The following is a 6,460-nucleotide window of genomic DNA, read 5'->3' on the forward strand; positions in this document are numbered from 1 at the left end:
GATTCTGAGCAGACGACATGAAGATTATATTTCAATGAAAATAAAAAAAAGGATAGGTCAAGGTCTGTGCACCCTGAACAATGAGAACAATAGAGGGACAATGGCACAGATGACGGTCTCGCTTAGGTACGACTTAATCAGTAGCAAACGATGTTTTCAACCGTGTTTATTTATAATCTCATTCAACAGTAACTACAAAATCGTAGTGTACATAAATACGCTCCCGCCGCTCCCAAACTGTGCTCATCATTTAAGAAAGATATATCAAACAGAAGGGCCATTATGGTCCTACTGCTCATTAGGGTATCAGACGCTATTCTCCAAGTTATCAGATCTCCAACAGTTCAACTCCAATAAGTTTTTTTTCTGCAATTGTAAATTAAAGCATATTTCCAAGAATTGCTTAATTGTGGTGATAAATCAGTGAATCAAAAGGATTATTAAGCGTAAACTAGAAGAATTTGAAAATAGTAGCGAAGCATCAGACGACTACAGGCAATGCACTCCGTACAGTAACAGAATGCACTTACAACAGCCAGAAAAGTTCAACTCAAAGAATTCAACACCTCAAAAGTTCATCTCCAAGTTCATTCTCCAAGCAATCAGATCTCAGAAAGTTCAATTCCAAGATTATAAATTTGCTCAACCCCATATTATCAATGTTTGCCAGGTTTCAAGTTTATATATATATATATATATATATATAGTACAATTCGGGCTCGTATATAAAGCAGTATCGAAACTAATCTTATTGGGTTAGTGGACTTGCTGTGGCATGTGCGTGTTCGTTTGTACTGCTAGGCGCTTTGCCGTTATTGGTCTGGTATATTGTGGTGGTGATTTAGTTCGTATTAATTAATTCTCTCTACTATATAATAATTTATAATGCGAACTTGTATCCTAGCGGATCTCACGTATGGGAAAGTCAACTGTTCTGAATATAATTATATCCCTTAACGCAAATTATCTATATATATTCAATGTATCCTCGAGATCCAGTTAACTTTCAGAGAGAGAAAATATAGCTTCTCTGGTCCCAATCAGTTATAAAGACTAAAAAGTCACTACTGATTTGTGAGACATGAAAACAGAGATTTGAGTATATATATATGCAAATGTTGAACCAGTACGAATGTGTAGTACAATTCGGGCTCGTATATAAAGCAGTATCGAAACTAATCTTATTGGGTTAGTGGACTTGCTGTGGCATGTGCGTGTTCGTTTGTACTGCTAGGCGCTTTGCCGTTATTGGTCTGGTATATTGTGGTGGTGATTTAGTTCGTATTAATTAATTCTCTCTACTATATAATAATTTATAATGCGAACTTGTATCCTAGCGGATCTAACGTATGGGAAAGTCAACTGTTCTGAATATAATTATATCCCTTAACGCAAATTATCTATATATATTCAATGTATCCTCGAGATCCAGTTAACTTTCAGAGAGAGAAAATATAGCTTCTCTGGTCCCAATCAGTTATAAAGACTAAAAAGTCACTACTGATTTGTGAGACATGAAAACAGAGATTTGAGTATATATATGCAAATGTTGAACCAGTACGAATGTGTAGTACAATTCGGGCTCGTATATAAAGCAGTATCGAAACTAATCTTATTGGGTTAGTGGACTTGCTGTGGCATGTGCGTGTTCGTTTGTACTGCTAGGCGCTTTGCCGTAATTGGTCTGGTATATTGTGGTGGTGATTTAGTTCGTATTAATTAATTCTCTCTACTATATATATATATATATATATATATATATAATTGCTAAACTGTGATGCTTAACCGGTAAATTAAACGAGGATTATAAACTGTTCTAACAAGGTTGGCATATAAGTGGAAAATATTCATATTTCCCAGGACTGTTCTAGAAGGGCTCAGTATTCAAAAGCTATATACCATCTAGGATGTACCTCTGCGTGTCGTTCTTTGGATTACAGTATGTTATAACGTTTCGCAAACTTACGAACAAATCTACAATTGGCAGCGGGCTACTTCAACCAAAAATTGTTCTCAACAAATAATGTATATCTTTGACGTAATCAATTTAAATTTTACTTGCTCACCAGTCTATTGTACATATTTGAGTGATTTATTTTGACAAATCGTTATGTATTAAGTAAATAAGGCCACTTATTAAGAATTGCCCTACGGTGCCGACTTCCACAAAGCTAAAACACAATTTTCAGATAAAAAGAATAATGTTTTGACAAATAAGTATCAAGGGTCCCTTCTCTTATTCTTAACTAAAAGATATAATTTTTAAAGTGTTTCTATCTAGCTAGGTTGAAAGTATCGAGTAGAATATAAAAATCTAATTATTTTTCAAAGTTTTCACAATTCTTGGAGCACGGGTTGTATAATTCTACACATTTCTGCGAAATCAACTTCTAGTTTAGCCGACCCTGGAATTCGAAATGCAATGTAATTATTGTTACGACTTAACCCCACTTCTTTAATTCATGGACTGTTGCCTTTAAACTCCGCTACCTTGTTAAAACAGTTTCTACAAACGACCGACTCTGCTAGAAGTCAGTGGGGTCCATCAAGCTAGAAACTAGATTTATCTACCACAAAATCCTGCTGTTTCGAATTCCGCACAGTTTTCAGATAAACAAAGAACTGTGCACATGAAAATCTTGTTACTGTAAAGCTATATATAAAATGTTCCGACAATTAAGAAACACGGATCTCTTCTTTTTTTCAAAAGATATACTGCAAGTCACTAAGCAAAGCGCTGGCGGGGCAAATGAATGTAGGGTTACATCGACAAAACTGCACATCACGCAAATGCTCTCCCCCCACCCCCACGTTAAGATATTCTACGCTATTTTGCTTAAATGAAATCAAACAGTTTCATTGATCGGGAACACATGTTTGTAGGCCTACATCGAGAAACTTCACATCATGCAAACGCCCCCATGTGATATTTTTCATAACTAATCACTCGTTACTGATATGATTATATTTTGTTTAACAATCTATTTTTAATGACTCTATCGTTTTCACTCTGTTTTTTTTAACGTTTCGGCCTTATAGCCTTTATCAAAATGACAAATTTCGTGTAAATTTCTACATCATGGCGTTCTTTCAATTCAACAACAATAACGCCCTCGTGGTTCAATTCATACGCATCTGAACTCTGAACCATGGTAAACTAGACGATAAACCACTCGAATGCCTTGATTATTTGTTAGATATATACTACAATTATATTTACAACAAAATAGATAAACGTAAACAAATATTTTGACCAATTTTAAATCAATCGTCTAAAAATATTAAAACATAATATTAAATATAGAAAATAAATAATATGAGATCTATCATTATAAAAACTCTAAGAAATAAGAAAAGTTTAAGAATAAAGGGAAGTAATTAAAAACATTTTTAACATAAGAACTTATCTATTTTAAGACGAAATCATAGACGGGGACATGTAGGGAGAATCGCATGTCTATACAAGTATAAAATAATTCAGATCTTATGATGTCTTATTACTGACGAGTCCAATATGTAATCTTAAAGATAAAGATTTTGATTGGCCTGATACAATAAAAGATCTATACCTATTCAAGGAAAATATTTCCCGCCTAATTCGCTTCGCTTAACCGACGGAAAATATATGTCTCAACCGCTTCGCGGTTTCAACCTTAAAACCAATGTAAAAGGGATCCAAATTTTCATTCTTTCTTTGTTAAAGTGCTATACCATGTTTCCTTCAGTTTCCGTACTTATTCAAACTGAATATTTATCAAGTAAGACGACTTATCTTGAAAAATATCAACAAGCAATAAACAGTTGTAGGTTTTTGGAATGGAAACCCAGGGATTTGCGCTATATATGTTATTAAAAAATGTATGTTTTGTAATCTGTGTTTATCAAATAAAAGATCTGTTCTGTTCTGTTCTGACTGCATGTGCAGTGTGAAGATGACAGGAGTGATAGTGAATTTACGAGTAATATGTACGCAATTTTATCATTTTATCATTTTAGGACACCTAAAGTTCATCTTGAAATTTCATCAGATCCGAGTGCTGCATGATTTCGCTAGAATTTTCCAGTCATGTATTAACACGTTCGCAGTCAAACCGATGACCGCACGTATTTTAGATGGTGTTTTTACCAAGTATAGATTATAACAGGATGTCGACGTCATCGATCCCGGTCTTTGTTATCATTTTGGAAACATACCAAGTGATCAGCCTGCAGTTTGTCGAAACACCATATACACTGTATAGTTTATTTAAGAAATAATATATATCAGAAACATATTTTATATATTTAAACACGATAATTCTAATATGTTATATTAAAGTACGATAAGGTCTTACGGATCCCGTGAAATTATTTAAGAGTTAATTTCTTTTGCGCTCCAATAATCGATTCAGAATGTATCAGTTAATTGAATTTCCTTTCTGTTTTGATTCTGAAATGTATTTTAAATAAGATAGAAGATCCAATATGGTAGCACTCTTCCTCCGGGGCAGGTATCACACCAAATAATGTATATCAATATATAAGTGTTCAACCATACAGAATTTTACTTAAAACAATTTCCTAAATATACGGTTCTATACTATAATAATTAGAAAATGCGGAAAGACGGAGACCTACACATGCATGAAATAATAATCCCTCGTTCTTTTTAAATTAGTTTAGACATATCAGTAGTACTCATATCAATATACCAAATACAAATAAAAATGGTACAAAAATCTTCAGTACAACAGGCATGATTCATTTATGAGTTCTTCGCTTCGTCATACTACATAGATTAAAAAAGTATTTTGGGTTCGCTGTATACCAGGGAGTTATGTAATCTGACTGCCTTCTGTTTGCAAGTGCCGTAGTTATAGTTTTAATGATCTCAGTAGCCTATTACTCTAATCAAATTTGGCATCGCATACAGACCTTATGCCAAACATGATAAATATAATTTTTATTTTCAATGCTTTAAGAATCTTTGGAAATATACCGGGAATTAAGTAAGCTGATAACGGGCAAATCCCTGGGACAAGTTTGGCAGCTATATTTATTACTATTGGAAAACATCATTTGCTCCGGAATCGCCAAGTTTACAATATATACATTAATATGTATCAATAAAACATGTACGTTTTTTTGAGAAATCATATATCTACATATTTCTTATGCTCTTACTACAAAATGTTTTACTTTTCTAAAATCATTTTCCGTGGCAAACTAAAAAGTCACTTTGACGATGTAGTATTTTTTATTTCTACTATTATCGTTAACTGTACTTATCATGTTTAACTAGTGATGGGCAAATCGGTTAGATTTGCCAACCGATTAATCAGCATAATCGGACAAGCCAACCGATTCGATTAATCGGATATAATCAGATAATCGGTTTCTCTAGTTGCATATCTATAAGCTCAACTCAGTGTCTATGTTTTATGTCATTACTTAAGAAATGAACCACAGGGATATCAAATATACTATATTGTATCCCTTCACAAACAGGAGTAAGTTATCAGCATAAAAGTAAAATATATGTGAAGATAGTAAACTTCATATCTGGAACTCGTCTTAATTTCACCAGGGGCAAATCCAGTGATATTGTGTTATTAAGTCAAAATTATTCGGAGCAAAAAGGTATTAACCATTTATGAATTCTTAGTTAACGGCTGGAATGATTTCAATCATACAAAATCAAAAATTGAAAATACCTTTGTTAATATGCTTGCGTAAGTGTTACGGCATGTTATGCATACTGCCATACTTATGTCAAGAGTTTAGGTTGATGGTTTTTCAAGCTTTATTTTGTAAAAGCCATATATCTTCCAAAATCTGGGTGATCACAGATGAACTCAATTTCTTTCGAGACTTTGAAGGAAGCCATTTTTACATAGAGTAGTTTCCCTTGGAGTAATTGTCCCAAAGAACCGTAAATACCAGAAAGAAAAAGGTCAGAAACAACTAAATTGTCCGTTTAGGGTGCCAAGTAATTAATCGGTCAGGAAAAAGTGAAGTCGGCGATCGCGCTCATAAATGCAACGCCGACGATTATTCGATTGTCGCCGATTGTCGGCCAATCACTATGTTTAACCCCTATAAACATTAATTCTCTATGTATATGTTATTGGTGAAGCGATTATATGTCCTTGTTTGTTTGTTGTTTGTTTTTGGTTATATATCAGCCAGATTTTAAACGTATTGTCTTTGTAACGAGAGGTATGCAGTTTTGCACACATTCATTGATTGTTTCATTTTTACCGCAAGATATGTGATTCAAAAGTATGTTTCGCATTGATATCTACTAAAAGTAATGCGATCGACCGATGTGAAAAAGTAAGGACCTGCATGTACAAAGATTTCATATTTCAAGATCCTTCAAACGAATCAGCGTATCTTAAAGATAAGTGTAAGATATTTTACTGTCTGCTAATAGATATCAAACATGTGTATTTATTTATCTATCTATTTATTTATCTGT

This window comes from Mercenaria mercenaria, chromosome 6 (assembly GCF_021730395.1).
Source record: "Mercenaria mercenaria strain notata chromosome 6, MADL_Memer_1, whole genome shotgun sequence".
In the NCBI taxonomy this organism is placed as follows: Eukaryota; Metazoa; Mollusca; class Bivalvia; order Venerida; family Veneridae; genus Mercenaria; species Mercenaria mercenaria.